Source organism: Mesocricetus auratus, unplaced genomic scaffold, assembly GCF_017639785.1.
Source record: "Mesocricetus auratus isolate SY011 unplaced genomic scaffold, BCM_Maur_2.0 Super-Scaffold_100001, whole genome shotgun sequence".
In the NCBI taxonomy this organism is placed as follows: domain Eukaryota; kingdom Metazoa; phylum Chordata; class Mammalia; order Rodentia; family Cricetidae; genus Mesocricetus; species Mesocricetus auratus.
Window position 1 is genome coordinate 16248950 of NW_024429187.1, and position 19408 is coordinate 16268357.

Here is a 19408-nt window from a genome sequence, read left to right on the forward strand (position 1 = left end):
AACTGACTTTACCAAGTTCCTTTCAAATAGGCCCAGAGTGGCCATGGCAAAAGTCTTCTAGAACCAACAGTCTGTAGGGAGACACTAAAGGGACTTGGACTGAAAATACATGTAACACAACATTCCATTTCCCAATTATTCTTTTATCTCCTTGGTTCAGATTTTCTCTTTTATTGCCTTCATAAAACTAACATGTTTGAATGTGTCTTCAAACACATTTGAGCATAGCTCACCATCAAAGCCGTAGATTCCTGTCTCAAAATTTCAGCCTATACTTTAGTCCCTACTCACAAGTCCAATATTAAATGACAAAAAAAAATGGTCTTCTGGTTTGTTTCCTGGTGTCATTTGTAGTATTTGAGAATACTAGTTCTTGACCAAATGTTAATGCAACATTTTCTCCAGCCAGATTTTTTAGGTCTCTTCACCAGGATTAGCTAGAATCTATTACACACTCTATGTGGAGAAAGGGAAATCATTAACTCCTATTTGATGTCTAGTGTACTCCAGGAAGTGTCCAAATTTCTGGGTGAACGGGGGTCACAGCAAAAGTGGCTGAAGTCTCTGCTGTCATAAACATCGCAGTATTTGGGCGAGAAGTTGACTGGGCAAATAAGTCAATGAGAATATAAACATGGGTGATATTACAGAAGATAACAGGTTGGGGTAGACGCTCGGGTTACTATTGGCCAGAGAACATCTTCCTTGAGAAGTTGAGTGTTTGAGCCAAGATTTGAAGGTGTACAGAATAAACTTGCTAATGTCTGGTGCAAGGATATTCTATTCAGAGAAGGGCAAGTACAGAGTCCCTGAGGGTCACGATAAGCTTGGCATGTTCCAGAGGACCCAGGCTGTTATGAAGGAAGAATGAGACAAGAGCTTTCTGGCTTAGACCTTACATTGCAATGAAAAAAATTGGAGGGATTTAAACATGAAAAAAAAGAGTACACAAAGTGCTGTTAAATGTTTTGTTTTTTTTTAATATGATGTCTCTTACTGTACTGCTTAGGTAAGGACCACAGGCAAACCTGTCTATTGAAAGCCAACCAAATAAGAAACATGTCTGCCAAAGAAACAAGGTCTCAGGTCTTTGGGGAAGAGTTATCTATTTAGATGCTAATAAGAGTAACTTGGTGATGCGCACTTTCATTTTGAGACCATCTGTGGTGACTTCATAAAATTGCTTTTAAGGTAATCATCATTTAAGTTTTTGAAATCCAAACCTAAAGCCCCATTTGGGTTCAGTGCTCACCAAGACCTGAAACAGTCATGCTGTGCCTGCGGTTTACAGACAGAATAAATATAAACATGTGGAAGACAAGAGTTATTACACAGCACAAGCGTAGGCTATATATCAATTTCTTTGTTTTTCGAGACAGGGTTTCTCTGTGTAGCTTTGTACACCAGGCTGTTCTCAAACTCAGAGAGATCTGCCTCCCAAGTGCTAGAATTAAAGGTGAGCACCGCCCATCACCTGGCTATATCAATTATTTTTAAGAGGAGTTTAAAGGTTGCTTTCCTTGTATTCCTTTGAGTATGATCTCCAAGAAGAGCATGTGATGGTTGCTCCTGACCCTGTTCATCCCCTCTGAGCACCCAGTGTTTCAGTGTTCACCCTCAGCATCCTCCTAGACTATTTGTACCGTATGCTCAAGGACTTCCCCCAACTGAGTTCTGTGTCCTTCTGAATACAGAAGTTATTGCTCCAGTCTTTAGCTAGTCACCAAAACCACCAGAGAGGACCGTGATGACGTCCCCAGTGTCTGAGAGTCAGGAGATACCTCATCGTGTCGACCCAAAAGCATCTCTCTTCTGATGGCGTTCACTTCCTGACTGCTCCACAGTGATTTTCTTCATGTGGATCTTACAGAGCACTCTCCATCATCAGTCTTATTCCGAGTGCCCACTCAGTTGACTGCCATAGCTACTTGATGTCCTCAAGTAGCCCTATCAGCATTGTTGGGTTCCATATCAAGGACTTCCTTCAGGCCATCGCCCATTAGGGCTCTGGTGGGGCATAGTTCACTGCGTCCACAGAAGGCTCCGGCCCTTTGCAGTCTTCTGTTGCTCTTGTGCATTTCCGGTGCAGCCATGAGATTCAAAGAGGGGAATGCCTGAGCAAATTTCCACGAGAGCAGGCATCTATGACAGGATGATTTTTTAAACCCTGCTAACCCTACCCCTGTCCTTTGTCCCATTGAGTCACAACCACCTGAAGCCAGCAGGAGAAGGCAGGGCAGGAAACTGATAACTTCATGCTTTGCCAGAAGTCTCATGTCCTGCCATCTCACGCTGCACTGCCTTTCAAGCTGCTCCCTGGCATCTTAGTTCTTAAAACACTCAGCACGGAAGGCTGGTGTTCTCCTACCATGATCCCAGATGACTTAAACTCGCAACACACGGGAAAGCCAGCCCGGATCAGAGTCACAGAGAGCTAGCCTCTGGGCAGTGTGAATCAGTGTTGATCGTGCCGGTAGCTTGCAGGAAGGACAGAGAGAGGAGAGCAGCTAGCAAGGTTGACCCCTCCCCATCTGCTATGTGTTAACATGGAAGGAACTGCACATTCTTGGCTAAATGAGCTCGGGGAGGATTGAGGGGGAGGGGAAGTGTACACTTAAAAAAAACATTTTTACAGACCATTGATGAGAATAATCTAGAGTGAAGATCCAGAAATGAGAACACTAGGGAGCAGCAACCTTGGGTACACGGAGGAGGCAGTGGGTGTGTGTGCTACAGGTGTGGCAGGGGTGTGTTCTGTAGGTGTGGCAGGTGTGTGTGCTGCAGGTGTGCTTGAGGTGTGCATGTGCTGCAGGTGCGGCAGGTAACAGGTACGGGAGGGTATCCATTGACTCAGGGCACCTAAAATCCAAAGTCACACTGGAGGCAGGAGCCCATGACATATATGGGGCAGATTTATCGCCAAAGACGCTCAAAGCAGGCAACAGTTAAATTTACCGAAGCAATCCTGCTTCAGTGCAGTTCAACTCCTCGTTGGCAACCAGGTATGGGAGCCCTAGACTTGAAATCCCAGGACTCCAATAGGCTGACACAAGAGAATCGCAGTGAGGTCAGCATTAGCCTGAGTTACACAGTTCTTTACAAAGCCAATCTGGCTTACATGGTGAAAGCTTGTCTCAAAACTACGAAAACAACAGCAAAAGTCCTAACTGGGTTGATGTGACAGCTTACTAGCTGTCTAACAGAAGAAAAATACACTGTCATCCCTGGAAGAGACATATCTACTCTTGTATGGTCTTTATGGTTCTTTTAAATACAATACTCCAACACACATACACACACACACACACACACACACCAAGTCTTATGCTCTCTCCATGGCATCCAGGTTCTATTAGGATTTGGGGAGTTTGCTTTTTGGCATTTCAATAGTTTTGTTTTTAAATTACATTTATTTACCTGTTTGCGTTGCGGGGGTGGGACACGTGGAGGGCATTCATGCCACAGTGCACCTGTGGAGGTTAGAAGGCAACCTGCAGGAGTCAGCACTCTCCTTCCACTACAAGAGTCCTGGGGGTTGGTTCAGGTCATCAGGCTTAGCAGCAGGCACCAGTTCTCGGATTTAGTTTTTAATGAGTCCATAGAAATAGCTCATAAAAGGCTCAAGTGGTAAAATTCACAGGCAAGCTCTTTGAAACAAGCGATGAGAAAATGTTGAAGAGGTTAAGGGAAAAGGAACAAAAAAAAAAAAACAATGTAAAGCACAGGACTCAGATGGGGAAAGAATCAAGAAGGCTTAGGAGAGAGGAGAGAGAATGAGCTCTGTGGACTGGATAACGAATCTCCAAAAGGAAGGTATGGGCTTGGGAGTGCGCCATCGGGGAAGAGAAGGGTGTACGGAGCCAGAGATAAGCAGTGCCAACCGAAATTGTCCAAGTGGAGGCACGAGGAAAGAGAGGAATAAAACATAAAACCGAACGAGGCTCAGGAAGCAAGTGCAGGGGTATTCTACCCTGAAGTCCCGCGGTGGGGAAGGTGGGGAACCAAAGAGTCAGGGAGGAAGAAACGTTTGAATAGAGGCCGCTAAGAATGAGTGTGACAAAACTGACTTTTTAAAAATGTCAGTTCACAGCCAGGCGGTGGTGGCGCACGCCTTTAATCCCAGTACTCGGGAGGCAGAGGCAGGCAGATCTCTGTGAGTTCGAGGCCAGGCTGGACCGACAGCCTCCAAAACAATACAGAGAAACCCTGTCTCGTAAAAACCAAAAAAAAAAAAAAAAATGTCAGTTTACCTGCTAAAACACCTTAGGCAAAGCCAACCAGGGTGAAGAAAAGGACCTAGAACATGGCTAGAAAATAAATGTAAACAGAGAAATCTCTAAGGGGTTTCTTAAGAACAAAACATTATTTTCAGGAAAGCCACTGTAGGGGATAATGTGCGAATTCGAATTCGTTAGAAACAAGGGAAATCACGTGATGTATCTTTAAAACACAGCTTTGAAAGCATCCTGGTGTTAAATTGAGTTAACCCTTTAAACTCCCATCTAAACTCTGGAGGAATGGAGCTCCACTGTCAGAAGCGTCTGCTGTAGGAGGTATGTGTCCCCTCTATACGTTTCTACACACAGAAACTTCTGCTGATTAATAAACAGGACAGCTGAAAACACTGTAAAGCAGGACAAACGCAGTAAAGTCATGCTCTGTGAGAACAACCTTGGGTCCCACTACACCTCAGGATCTGAACAAGAATATAGATTAGCTCACTCACACCACTAATGTAATTACCGGTGGTAATTTACAATGATGCTGTAACTCTGAACAGACTAGAAAGAAAATGATGAGATGCAATTAAAATCCAGGGCAATTTACCTGGTTTCCACATGAATGCATGAGAGCAGGCTCATGAGCAACACACACACACACACACACACACACACACACACACACAAAGATGAGAGAGTAGCAGTGAGTAGGGCACTCAGAGATCATAGTAATCCCAGAGTCTCACACAGTCCTAATTCTAAATTCAGCCTAGACTGACACCCAAGCTTTTGTCCTGGGTGAAGGACGTCAGACACAGGCTGAGAGCAGAAAATGCAGAAGATGCTGAGGCTGGTGTCCTCCAGGACACTGAAGTTTAGCAAGTCTTGGCTAAGTGTCCTTGTGCACGAAGGAGGACTCAGTTTGCTGTGATGGAAATGGGAGTTCTTGTCGAGGGCTTTGATCTGACTCTACTGATATAATTGATGATTCTAAGCTTCATGCCTACGCTGTCTTACAATTACAAGTCCTTCTTTTGGGAAAACGGTATCTTACCAACTGTAATACTAAATGACCCAAAGGAAAATCTTTTACAGTAATTAATGTAAATGCACGTTTCTAGTTATTGAAACTCTCTCACACCTATTTTTCTTCTCTCTCACTCCCTCCTCTGTCTCTCTCTCCCACCCTCTCTCTCCCCTATTGCCCTCCACTACCACCTTCTAACTATGATTTCTAGAACCTGAAGTATTCTGAACACAATGCATTATTCTCAAATGGAAAGACACAAGCACCATTATTCCCTACAATGCCTTCTTCTCTAACAGATATTTCTGTTGTGCCCAAAGAGAGAGACCCCAAGACTCCAAGGAATCACTGACACCTGAATGCAAGCGCTAAAAGGTCTTAATTCTAAACTAACCGGCTGGGACCTTCACTATCAGGAGCGAGTAAGCCCCCCTTCCTCCCGTCTTACATCTACAAGGTGTCCTTAAAGGGAAGGAGGAGGCGGGGAATCAGTTCTCCAGGTTACAGAGATTACTTAGCACACACAGTTTCCATACAAGGTCATCATGTAATGAAGAGCCTTGAAGAGGGCAGTAATTGTCACCTGGTTAGGTAAAATCAATTGGCACATTTGTGGTCTGGGGGTTCACAACCAGAGCACATCCTGTGATTGTGGGCTAGGGGCTAGCTTTACGACTGGTAGGGCAAGAGGCTGTCTGGTTCCTGGTCTTCTCAAGGCAAGGGGTTTAGCGGCAGATGTTGTTGCAGCTGCTGCTGGGTCTGAGCTTCTGGTCACGTAATCCGTAGTCAGGGGGATTTACAATTGGCAGGTCAGGTGGCCATCCAGCTCCCAGTTTTCTTTTTTTTTTTCTTTTTTTCTTTTTGGTTTTTACGAGACAGGGTTTCTCTGTATTGTTTCGGAGGCTATCGGTCCAGCCCAGCCTCGAACTCACAGAGATCCGCCTGCCTCTGCCTCCCGAGTGCTGGGATTAAAGGCGTGCGCCACCACCGCCCGGCTTCCCAGTTTTCTTAAGACAATGGGGTAGGGGTGAGCTTAGGTCCCCTTCTTGTGGGAACTGCTTGTGGCCTCCGGTCACCTCGCTTAGTTGGAGACTTTTATTTTCCCCATTACATTTCAATTTCAAGCTGAGTTGAAATGCAACTCAACTCCCTCGTGAAGTTGCTTTCTTTTCAAGTTAAAAACATTGTTTAAGGCATTTGATTTCCTTCAAAATAATCCAATTCACAGTCAGTATTTTTTTTTCTTCTTCCTATTCTGTCATGATGTTGAAGATGGGGAGAGATAGAGGATGGAGAGAGAGAGCTCATTATGATCACCACCAGTAATAGAGAACAAACTCGTTCTCGGGTCAGCTGAGATAACCATAAAACTTCTATTATTTGTGCTTGGGACAAGGCCTCATGTGGTCCAGCTGGTCTTGAATTTGCTCAAGGCTGGCTTTGAGCTCCTGCTCCTTTTATGTTCTATGAGAAATACAACTGCAGGTGACTCCTCGGGGGCACTCCTGCCACTCTTCCCTCCGCCACCCTCCAAAGAAAATCTGTCTGAACAGCACAGTCCCCTAACCTTCATCAGCTTTGCCATTGCCTGTGTAGAGAATCGATCTTATTTCAGGGACACTGATATTTTGACTTTGTGAGTACAAAAGAGGAACTTATTCTAACAAGCATTCAATACTCCTACAATAGGTGAGAGTAAATTCAAGTTCAAGTACAAATAAAGACAAGTGGGCGTTTGGAGGCAGCAGGGTGAAGATGGAAAGGGAGTAAAGGGGAGCTGATTGAGATATCACAAAGGGTGATGCGGGAAATTAAGCCTCCTTAGACGTGAAGAGTACCTAGCAGCATGCGTTGCTAAGACTAGGTTCAGAGGACCCTGAGTGAAGCTCGGCCAAGGACAGAGTCATCGAAGAGTCACCCACTCCTGAGGCTCACTTAATACTAGATGTGGGGCTGGGACGATAGCATGAGCTGAGTTCCATCCCCAGAACCCAGGATAAACATCTAGGCATGGAAGCCCACGCTGGAATCCCAGCCCTGGAGAGGCAGAGACAAGTTAACACTGGAGCTTGCCGACTAGCCAGACTAGCCTAAGCAGCAAGTTCCAGGCCATGAAGACAAATTGTCTCAAAGAACAAGGTGAGACACTCCTGACGAATAACCGCCAGTGTTTTACCTCTGGCCTACACATGCTTGTGGAGACTCCTGAAAACATAGCCGCACCTGTAGGCACACATTCACACAAATAATGCAAGAGGTACTGCGCACATATTTATTTTTTTAAGTCCGGAATACCCGGGAGGCAAGAAGCAGGGGTGGATCTCTGAGTTCAAGGCCAGGTTTATCTACATAATGAGTTCCAGACCAGAGAGGGATAAATACTGAGACCCTGTGTCAAATAAATAAATGAATTAAATAAATTAAGTCTAGCCTGTAAGATTCCTCTCTATGCATAGGCTGTTATAAATGACTGTCACCAGTCGACACCTCTGAGTGAAATCTTTTAGCAGGATCACACCCACACAAGTGTCCAAAGGACACTTGGGAAATCTGAACTTCAGTGGATAGCAAACACACTTAAATATCGATACGGCACTAACCGTTTGCTGCCCCCTGTCCATATATACATATATGGACATATAATATGTTATTATATTATATTATATTATTATATATATTATAGTGGAAGGACTATATTATCTTCACTTCAGGGTTACAGAGAAGTTGACTGTTACAAAGCTTGTCCGAAATTACCCAATGATGACAGATCAGGATGTGAGTGAAACCTATGACTGAGCCTCTCGGTCGTGTTGGTGGGACTCTGTGAAAAACACACAGGACATGGAGGGGAAGAGCAAAGGGAAGTGGGATGGCGTCTATAGATTTTGTAAGTGCAAGTGTCTATATATTTTGGCACAATTTGAGCTCCTTATCTACAAAGTCCAGCGTGGCATTTGACAGGCAGCAGGTTATCAGTCCCTTCTTTAATTAACTGAATGACTGGCTGGTTGGAATTGTCTGTTCTGATCTCTAAAAAGATATGAAGACTCTCGTTTCTCAAACCTTGGTGTGCTGAAGGCTGCAATGGCAACATTCTAGGACCAGAAGGCACTGTCTGTGTGTCACAATATAGAGACGATTGCAGGTGTCCATGGGAAGCCCAGCCCACGGAGCCTTCCAAGCTCGGCCGGGGGTGAGCCGGACCTCAGGGAGGAGATATAATGGTGCAATGGGCCGTTCTTCTGGAGCCTGGCCGTGACAGCTGCTGCTCCTGGGATGCTGTGAGAGGCTCTCTGCTCTTTGGGAGGTGATTTCAGTTCTGCCACATTTTTCTATTCAGCCTTATTCACACCTTCTGGTCTCAGGGAAACACGGACACAGAGGGAACAAAAGACAGAAAGGTAAGAGAAACCTAAGCCTGTGTAGAGGCTCAAAGGTTGCTGCAGTCAAATTTGTAGGTGTGACAAGCTGAGTTGGAGAGGGGACACTGGTGTCTTTCTCTCATTTGCACACTTCCTTGCTCTCCACCATAGCACGCGTGCGTGCACACGCGCACACACACACACACACACACACATACACACAAATGACTAATTCCCTGTGTGATAGATGGAACGCCCCAGTGTTCTCCACTGGTTGAAAATGAGTCCTTGTTTTACCTTGTGCTGTGAAGTCTGAGTAGGTTAACTGCTTGAAGGTTAAGCATTTTAATTAAAACAAAACTGGAAAAATTTGCTAGCCTATATGCTGCCCTAATAGAGAGGGGTTCCTAGGGGAGAAGAAAGCTGTTGGCTGTAGCCTCTGAAATTGAGTTCTGCCATGAGGAAAATGCGTACCACCAACGCTTCCTTCTGGCACATCTGGGGCACATTAAGAGTCTGAGGTTTTTTGTGTGGGATTTTAAACACAAAGAAGAAATTGCAAGCGCTCTAGGGAAGAGTATGATATTTCAGTTTCATTTGATCATTTTATTAAATTTTCCTAGAAAAAAAATCAATTAAAGGTCAGAACTTAGTTTTCAGACCCAAAGCACAGATTATATATTCCAGCTTGTATCTAACAATGTAAATTTTTTTGTCTTCTTACGAATTAATCAAGTTCAAAGAACTCAGAGGGCTGATTGCTCTTACTCTAGTGGGTATGGAGAAATCAGAACAGACTTTCATTCCATAGAAATTTGGGTAGGATATGCTTGAGTTCTATACATACCACAGTGGTAACTGAGTAAACTCAACGGTAATCAGTTGAGAGTCTGTCTTGGCTTAAACTGCAGAGAAGAACTAACATCGTGGAATGAAAGCTGTTTGACCATATATAACAACTGGCGTGTAGACAGTCACTGGTCAGTTTCATTGCCTGGATGATGTCCGCCTCATCGGGTTGTTACAAGGACTAAACAGGATGGTCTGTGGATGTCTTAGCAAGGGGTTGGCACAAAAAAATGTCTAAGTTGCCACCGCAAATACTAGAGTTGGGGGTTGTGCTTTTGATCAAAGATTAGTTTGCAGGGTAGCCCCAATTGCATAACGTTCTAAGTAATCAACGTGAATCTTTAGTCCATTTGAAATCTGGGTGAAGGCCACTGGGTTCTCAATGGTGCTGTTTCTCGTGGGAGTCTGTCTCAAGGCAGGAGATGTAGTCAGAATCCATGGATATTCCTGGTCTTTCTAGTTAACCAATAAGACATCGAGGTAAACACTGATGTGGAAATCCAGTGTCAGAGGTTAGCAATAGCCCTGTCAGTCCCTCAACCATGGGGATCACAGCTTTGTTCAACAAATGTCACTTTAATGTACCTTCAGGCAACCCCTCCGTTTTCATTCTGCTTCAATTCCAAAAGCAACCATGGTTTCCTTCATTTCCAAGCTGACTAACCAGGCACGGAGGTGACAGTTTATGCCTTTCACCCTGCTCTCTCTGCTGTCTGTCTGTCTGTCTTATTCAAGGTCCTTAAGCCCTTTGGGATGCTCTGTGTCTTCTGCCATCTCCCAGAGTTACTGCAAGGACTGTAAGGGGGAAAAAATGATGCCATGGTGTGGGAGACATTACTTACACCACATAAGGGCTCAGTAAGTGCAACTGCCCTTATTTGCTTCTTTATTTCTGGGAAGATATTTGCACTCAGAAATTAGATGTCACCCTGGTTTTATTACAGAGTTCTTTTGACTCACAGGAGAGGAGCTGGGAGAAAAGGGTAATCCGATATCTTATTCCAAAGCCTAGTCAAGACCCCCGTGCTTGCTTTAATTAGTAACACGGGCTTCAGTTTAAACGTCCTGTGAGAAAGAGAGGAGGGTGGGAGGAGAGGGGAAGTGGGGAGAGAGAGCACAAGGGAGGTGCAGAGAGGCCGAGACTGACATGACAGCGAGTGCCTTCCTCTTCCACACTCATCAATGGACCAGATACCCTTGTGTCTACAGCATTTCCCCCCCAGGCTTTCTGTGCCATCCTTTTTCTAACATCCTCTCCCTGGAAATGCCACAACTTTTTATTTGTTCTGGACGGGTTTTGTCTGCCAGTCAATCCATTTTCTAAAATAGGTTCTACTAGTCAAGGGAATGTCCCAACAGTATTTTCTTGGCTAGGCAGGATGCAAGCATTGTCCCACTCGGGTAGCTTTAATGCTGCACTTAGTTCCCCCACAACAATTAAAATCTGCCCTGCAGTAGACTTAAGACTAGAACATAGTAATATCTAACTCCCACACACATTTTATTGCTGCGGTGGCAGCTTGGAAGCAGAAACAATGAATGAAGTGTGCAGCCACAGGCCAACCCGGTCTAGGCAGTTCCTCACTGAGCTTCCCTCTTCCCAGGTGCCTTCAGGTTGCATCAAGCTGATAATAAAAACTAATCAGCACAATTGGAATCCTTTGCTAAAGTCGGAAATAATCTTCTTTAAAAACAAATCTTTAGTACATGTATGTCTGTGTGCGTGTCGCGCACAGGCCGCAGAGGACAGCTTTGTAGAGTTGATCCTCCGGGTACTATGCTTCTGAGGCAACAGGAGCTCTTGACCACTGAGCCGTCTTACCAGCTCTCACACTTGCCCCACTTTCACTTTTCAAGCAGGTGCTTTGCTAACCTTAACCACATCTATTAGTAAGCAAATGTAGTATTATGCACGCCATATGTAATAATAATACGTTATCAAACAAATCACTGCCTTCTCAGCAAAAGAGTTTCATTTGATGTTGCTTGTCCTACCTCCATGTAACAAGCAGAATAAAAGGGATTCTTAAATCTTAAAATATTGGGGTAGTATCTTCTGGAAAGTGGAATTCTCAGCATCGCATTTACTTTGAAGATTTAAATACCAAGTAGGTTATCATTTCAAGTGTTACAATATCAAAAAACTTCCTATAGAAAACCTGCTATATAAAATGATGATTTTTTTACAATGATTCAGCTCGTAGCATATTTAACAGTCACTAATCTCCCTGCAGAGGAGATGTCTTATCAGCGTTCAGTACTAGAATGAAAACCACAAAAGAAAGTCTTTATGTCACGGACAGAAAATGCACAGGAACTATGAAAGGTTTTGTCCCCCTCCATGTACAGGAATTCTGATGTTGTCTATAGTTACAGTTTGACTTTCTTTGTGGATAGATCAACAGTGCTTGCTTTATTTTTCCTTCCTCTGTGTGTGTGTAAGTGTAGGTGTGTGTGCATGTGTGAGGTGAGTATGTGTGTGTTCATGTGTGTAGGTATGTGTGTGTGTGCATGTGTGTAGGTGTGTGTAGGTATGTATAGGTGTGTGTGCATGTGAGCGTGTGTATAGTTATGTTTTGGTGTGTGTGCGTGTAGATATGTGTAGGCATGTGTGTGTACATGTGAGTATAGCTGTGTGTGCATGTGTGTAGGTATGTGTAGGTGTGTGCGTGTGTGCAGGTATGTGTAGGTGTGTGTGCATGTGTGTAGGTATGTGTAGGTGTGTGCATGTGTGCAGGTATGTGTAGGTGTGTGTGCATGTGTGTAGGTATGTGTAGGTGTGTGCATGTGTGCAGGTATGTGTAGGTGTGTGTGTGTGTGTGTGTGTGTACACATGGAGACCAGAGGTTGGTGTTGAGAACCCTCCTCCACCATTCTTCCACTTCATTAAGTCTTAGTCTCACAATTAAATCCAGTTCTGGTGATGTGGTTAGTCTGGTGAGCCATCTTGCCCCAGGAATCCCCATCTCTACCTTCCAAGGCTTGGATTAGATGCCAGCAGAGCCGTCCGGCATTTGTGTGGGCTTTTGGAGGCAGAGTCTTAAGTCTCCAACAGCTTGATTATTCTTCCAGTTCCTGAAAGCTGTACCTGAAAGTATTCCCATCCCATAAAAGAGTAAGTTCTAAAACCCATGTGGTAAATAGCTTTGGTTTATGTCACCATGGCAGACTAATTCATATACTCTCCAGTCATCATGAACTGTGAAATTTGCTTTTAATTCTTTTTGATGAAGAAAAAAATCAAAATAAGACAAGGTATGAGTTTCCAGAATGAGTCTAGTATTTCTTATTTAATTCATACAAAAACCTAGAAGGTGAGATTTGGATTGATCCAGTCTCTCTGTCTCTCTGTCTCTCTCTGTCTCTCTCTGTCTCTCTCTGTCTCTCTCTGTCTCTCTCTGTCTCTCTCTGTCTCTCTCTGTCTCTCTCTGTCTCTCTCTGTCTCTCTCTGTCTCTCTCTCTGTCTCTCTCTGTCTCTCTCTGTCTCTCTCTCTGTCTCTCTCTCTGTCTCTCTCTCTGTCTCTCTCTCTGTCTCTCTCTGTCTCTCTCTGTCTCTCTCTGTCTCTCTCTGTCTCTCTCTGTCTCTCTGTCTCTCTGTCTCTGTCTCTGTCTCTGTCTCTGTCTCTGTCTCTCTCTCTCTCTCTCTCTCTCTCTCTCTCTCTCTCTCTCTCTCTCCCTCCCCCAGGTCTCACTCTGTAGCCCTGACCTGGAACTTGCCATGTAGACCAGGCTGGCTTTGAACTCACTGTGATCCTCTTGCCTCTGCTTCCTGAGTGTCATAATTACAGGCCCATTGTTTAGCACCACACCAGGTTTATGTGGTGTTGGGGATCAAGCCTTTGACAACTGAACTGCATCCCAACCTCTGTTTTTCTTTAAATCCAAGTTCCTCAGGCAGAAAGCAGTGGCCTCCTGTGGGCTGCTTGCCCAGCTGTGGAGGAGAGCTGAGACCTCCCTTCCCAGGCTCCCACACCACACTTCCTGCCCCTCTGCTCTGTGAGGGCCGGGTTCTCCTCAATAGTCCCTGCCTCCGTTTTCGACCTGTCCTACCCACTCTTTTCACTATCTGTAACTTAACCAACTTTCTAAATTTCACACATGCTGACCTTACCGCCCCTCCTTGTTCAAGGGCACGCTTAGCCTCCAAGGGAGTTCATCTCTCCGTGACATGACCCATGATCGCAGCTGTCACTGCCTTTTTACCCTTCCAGACATAGTTCAGCACTGTGTTTTGGGGATCCCTCCATGGCGCACGCACCCCCAACAGTGTCTGCACAGCCCTGTTTACGCTCTACAGCTATTCCCCGTCTCTCCCAAACGGAATGCCGTGAGCCACAGTCAGCAAGACCTGGGAAAGACGTTTCCAGGGAAGCCAGACAACAGGAACAGGCAGAAGGGAAACAAAGACTCCTAAGTCACAGCCAACAACTCTGGAGCTTTCCAAGGACTGTTTAGAAAAATCCCATCATGTGTGTCCCTGGAACACACTGGGAATACACAGTTGCAGCACTCTGCACTCTGGAAGGGCGCTCTTACAGATCTCTTGGCATTTCACTTGAAAGCTATTGCTGAGCTACAGCAAGAAGATAAACCAATAGGAAGTGTGCGTTTTCCAGTAGTTAGCTTCTTTTTCTCCTGAAATGAACCCGAAAACCACTCCATTAGCATTTTGGGAGTGTCCCGTCTAGGAAGCATCGTGCTTTGGGAGGGGCCTCTGGGGACACAGGAGTGTGAGGGAGCATATGAAGCAATTGCAACATTTCTTGTCAGGTGAAAAGGCACTGTTTCTCCAAAAGCGCCGCAAAGTCTAGGCTGTGTTAAAAAGGAAGAGGCCTTCCTTGGGGAAGTCCAGCTTGTAGCAGAGGGCATGGCTAGAGAACAGATGGTAACATCGTATAACGTTCAAAAAAACTGTCCTCAGTTTCTTAAAGAACCAAAGTATGTCCTGAGCCAGATGACTGGGACATAGGTAAGAAAAGCTGGGATTCTGGTCCTGTTGGCAACCTGGGTTTTGGTTTCTGGTTTGGGAACTTCAGGTGGGAAATGCCTAAAATTCTGAGACAGGATAATCAGAGCAAGGGAATACCAGCCACATCAAACTGAAGCCAGACTGTGACCTTTAGTCAAAGGTAGGTAGGTTGGCCATGAAATTCTCTGATACTAGCCCAGCCTAGCATGTAAAGAAACCTCTTTGCTGCCTTGTTTTAAGTGTACTTATCCCATGAAGGTAAGGGCTTCTGTGCTTACAAATACAATCAGCATTCGTTCATGTTTGAGAACACCTGAAGAGCCCTAAACGCAAAAGGAGAGAACTATTAAGTGCACCTTGAGGGAGCTGAGGACAGCTCAGTCGGCAGAGTGCTGGCTGGGCATGCCCAAGAGCCTTGGATTGGATCCTTCATATGGTCTAAACTGACTGTCGTGGTGCCTACCTGTGATGCCAACAGGCTACAGGTGGAGGCAGGGAGACCAGAAACTCAGCATCAGCTGAGCTGCAGAGTGAGGTTAAGACAGACCAGCCTGGACTGCTGGAGACCTTGTCTCGACAAACAACAGCCGCACAACCTGCCCCAAGCTAAGTGGGGAAGCCATTGAGACACCACCTTCAAACGTGAAATGTGAAGGGTAAAGACTGCTTTCATAGAAGCAGCGGCGTATTGGCGTTTGTCCTGACACAAAAGCAGTAGCAAGGGGAAGCTTACCAGGAATTGATGCAGTGACTCCAGGCTATGCCCAAAGTCACTGTATGTCCATCGGATGACTTCCCTTGAGAATGCCTTTGAAGTTGTTTAAAAAGATGTGTGCTTTTTTTCTATCATACAGAGCTCTGATGATACTGTTGTCAACTTGGCAGAAGGTAGAATCATCACCAGGGAGAGCAGCCCCCTCCACCCCCCATATGCCTGGGAGACAGTATCTTGGTTACCATGATTGACTTTCACAACCTTGGCTACATGGGTGGCACCTTTCCCTAGGCAGGTGACACTGGACCATTAAAGGGTAGACAAGGCTGGCAGACCTTGAGCACCCATGCAAGCATCCCCCTTTTTTATTTTATTTTAATTAATTTATTTATTTTTGCTTTAGTCGATGTAGCACACGTTCTAATTGGTCTTAATAAAAACACAAGAGTCAGAGACTGGGGTAATTGCTGATAGGTCAGAGAAGTAAAGGAGCCAGTCACAAGAGAGACCCCTGAACCTCTACTAAATATCCTCAGACCCTAAGGGGCTATCCTGTCCCTACAAGCCCTCAGACTGAATGCCATGAGCTCCTGTCTCCTCCTCCTCCTGCCTTACATTCCTCTCTCCTCCCAGCCATATCACTCCGGTCTCCACCTCCCTAGTGCTGGGATTAAAGGTGTGAGTCACCACCCCCTGGCTCTGTTTCTCTTTTAGACTGGATCAATCTCTTATAGCCCAGGTTGGCCTTGAACTCATGGAGATCCTGCCTCTGCCTCCCAAGTGCTGGGATTAAAGGCGTGCGCCACCACTGCCTGGCCTCTGTGGCTAACTACACACTAAACCTGGAGCTTGCTCATACAGTTGGACTGGCTGGCTTCCTTCCCCGCCTCCCAGCCCTGAGTTTGCAGATGTGCACCTCCGTGCCTGGCTTTTTACGTGGATGCTTAGGATCTGGGCTCAGTCCTCGCACTTCCAGGGCAAGCGTGTGACTCACTGAGCCACCTCCGGCTCTAATTATTTCAGTCTTTCACTGATAACACAAAAGTCATAAACATTTACCATGTAATGTTTACTCATCCATTTCCCCTACATACTGCTTTCAGCTGGGGAAACATTTGTCTCTTCCGATTCCTTTTCCAAATTCCTTGTCATTTTTGGTTTTTTTTGCAATATAGTCTGTAGCTGTTATCGGCAAGTCACCAACTGTGCAAACCGTACCTACCCCAGAGCTTCTGCTCCTATCTGACTTCAACTTGGTACCAGGTGAGCAAACCTCTCTCCACCCCAACCTTCCGGGTCTCCCGAGCTCCTGGTGACCTCCTTACACTCTCATCGTTGTTAGACTCCACCTAAGGTATGATTACGCCGCCTTTGGTGCCTGGCTTATTTCACTTAACGATATCTAGCTCCACTTGTATGTTGTGTGGCAATGAGAGAATTTCACTCCTTTCAGGCTCAATAATATTCCCTCGTGTGCCGTGCCGCTTTTACATTGTGCATTCATTGGTAAACGGTTGTGTCCGTGTCCTGCGGCTGTTGCGAGAACTGCTGCAGAGTGAAGAAGCCACTTGGTCACACTGACATCACGTCACTCTGCTATAAGCCCAGGAGGATTTGCTGGATCATACGGACATCCTGCTTTAAGATTTTTCAGGAGCACCCGTAACCACCACGCGCAGTGTCTGTCTACATGTCTTTTCTTCCATGTCCTCTTCATCTGTGGCATTGACCCAATAGCTCTTGGCTGGACTCAGGGTCTATCTTGGGATTATACGTTCCATTTCTCTGCTGACAACTTCTTCCTATGTATCTGGACGTTTGTATGTCTTCTCTTGAGAACTTGCCCTTTTTTGAGACTTTGGATGTTTGCCCTTTTGCCCATTGTGTCTACTTAAAATCTGGTTCTGGGGCCGGGCGGTGGTGGTGCACGCCTTTAATCTCAGCACTCGGGAGGCAGAGGCAGGCGGATCTCTGTGAGTTCGAGGCCGGGCTGGACCGATAGCCTCCGAAACAATACAGAGAAACCCTGTCTCGTAAAAACCAAAAAAAAAAAAAAAAAATCTGGTTCTGACTTCACAGTGGGGTGTGTGTGTCTATGGCTCAGTTTTTATTCAGACATAGCGTTAAGATGGGTCGCTTACTGACAGGTTTTGCCAGGATAATGTAGAAAGATAGAGAATTAGAGTTACACGTCTGACTTAATTAGATCTTGGCTACTTAAGTTTGCTTTTTTTGTACATCCAATCCCTGGAGCTGCTTCCTCCTATCAGAAGCGACCCTTTGGCAGCTGCTTTGAGAGAAAGTTATTTACTTAAGACAACTGAGGCCACAGTGCCCTTGCACCTTTGAATTCGTTTAGTTGCACAGAAAATGAACTTGAGTGGGAAACTGAAGACTGCCTCTATATAAAAGCATATGTAAGGTTCTCACCCTGTGTAAGCTTTAGAAGATGTGCTCAAGGCCAGACCCTCTTAAGCATTGTTGAGGGCCAGTTACAAACTAATGTAGAGTTCTGTTTCTCTGAGTGTGTGGGGGAATTCCTTACTGGATTGGGTCTTTTTCCTGTACAGGAGCCCTTTGCCACCAAGTGTGTGCCTAGTCCACCGTGCATACGTGTGACACTCTGCACTGAGCATGTCCCTGCATGTGCATGCAGGAGCCCCTTGCCGCCAAGTGTGTGCCTAGTCCACCGTGCATACGTGTGACACTCTGCACTGAGCATGTCCCTGCATGTGCATGCAGGAGCCCCTTGCCGCCAAGTGTGTGCCTAGTCCACCGTGCATACGTGTGACACTCTGCACTGAGCATGTCCCTGCATGTGCATGCTGTGTGAGTGTTCTGTGCTGTGTTGCTGCAATTGGAATTCTTGTTTTATACTGGAGAGGGAGCGAGCTATTAAGACTTTCTCAGAAAGATGTGGGAATAGCTTTTGGAAATTTTAAATATATCTTACTTGGATCCTGGAAATCAATGGTTCCTCCCTCTCGTTCTTCTCACACCAATTCCCTCATATGTTCTATTTTCACAACTGGAGATGGTGGCAGCTTTTATGGTAGCCTGAAGATGTTCTCAGTGTTTCCTTTCCTGTGGCATCCTGAGGTACTTCCCCAACAAGATGTACAAAATGTAAGACCATTCTCCTTTGTTTCTGATATCAACACGTGAAATGAGAAACAGGGCACACACTGGCCAAGCAAACAGCTCCCTTTACCCCTTGTGTAACCACAAGGTCTGGTATGCCCGGATCTCTTCTACCCTCAGGAGATGCCTCAGCTGCTCTGGTGAACGACTTTCCCGGAGGGAGTGACTGCTGGGTACACCGAGTGCCCTGGGGTGTGTGGCAGAGCCTGAGCCAACACCCCATTGTCTCCTCTAGCTTCCCTCTGGAGAGATCATTGAATCAGCCAGTGCAGACTGCAGTAGCTGAAGGCGGCAGCTGTGTGGTACCATGGGCTCCGCGTGCGGCGTCAGAACCTTAACCGTCCACCCCCGTGCATACATCTCCTCTCCTGGTGAGGGTTTGGAACCTATAGCTGCAACTGGCTAATCCAGAGCAACTGCAGCAGTACAGGTGTCCCCGAAACGAAACAGAAAGTCCATGTTCTTAAAAGTCTGTCATTCTAATAGCTCTTCCTGACCTCTGAGCAACGTCACGCAAAGGAACTTCACCTTTCTAACTCGTGTGTGCACGAGAATCCTCTGCGCCGTGTGAGGCTGTGCACGCTAACCCTCCACATCACCGCATTTTCGGCAGACTCTAAGCAGGCAGCAGGCAGGTGCAACAGGAGGAAAGAAAACCCTGCTGTGGCCCTGGGGCAGGAAGGCCAGAAGCACAGGCCTGTGTGCTTGTCTGGGGCTACCGTGGGCCTTCTGTGGTCCCTGGTAAGCTGGAAGGGGAGGCAAACATCAGGATAGCTGTCCGTTACTAAGTGGCAGCCAAGTGTTACAAAGAAACTGTTTTCCTTCCTGAGTTACCACCAGCGACAGCAGCCTGGCTTCCTGCAGTCTTGGGACTACACTATAAATCATTATATATAGAGAGAGTCTGAGACAGAGACAGAGAGAGACATTTGCCATTTTCCCCTCAGAATATGTGGACTCTTCCCTGTGGGAGATAGACCTTAGAAGACAGGCCAGTATCTTAGGCCCATATGTCAAGTTATCACTTGAAGTGGGGTAATAGAAATTTAAAAAAGCAAATTGTTTATTTTTAATTAAGTAAAAATGGGATCTTACCCTAGGTATAAAACAAGGTTGCTAATAAAT

The 19408-nt window shown here is 45.8% G+C and overlaps 1 protein-coding gene and 1 long non-coding RNA gene across 7 annotated transcripts in view; one reads left to right on the forward strand and one right to left on the reverse strand.

Moving 5' to 3' along the window:
* The window catches only part of Far2 (fatty acyl-CoA reductase 2), a 103340-nt gene that overhangs the window by 43646 nt on the left and 40286 nt on the right, over positions 1–19408 (forward strand). Inside the window, exon 1 of one of the 5 annotated variants that reach the window (XM_040743661.1) lies at positions 16479–16496. The exons of the other annotated variants lie outside the window; for them this stretch is intronic. The gene's annotated coding sequence lies outside the window, so the exon portion shown is untranslated. Of the gene's footprint in view, positions 1–16478; positions 16497–19408 lie in introns of those variants that run through there. 5 annotated transcript variants of the gene reach the window in all.
* LOC110341430 overlaps positions 1–19408 on the reverse strand; it is a 37234-nt gene that overhangs the window by 5588 nt on the left and 12238 nt on the right. The window contains exon 3 of one of the 2 annotated variants that reach the window (XR_002383379.2): positions 7506–8602. The exons of the other annotated variant lie outside the window; for it this stretch is intronic. This is a non-coding gene — a long non-coding RNA (uncharacterized LOC110341430). Of the gene's footprint in view, positions 1–7505; positions 8603–19408 lie in introns of those variants that run through there. 2 annotated transcript variants of the gene reach the window in all.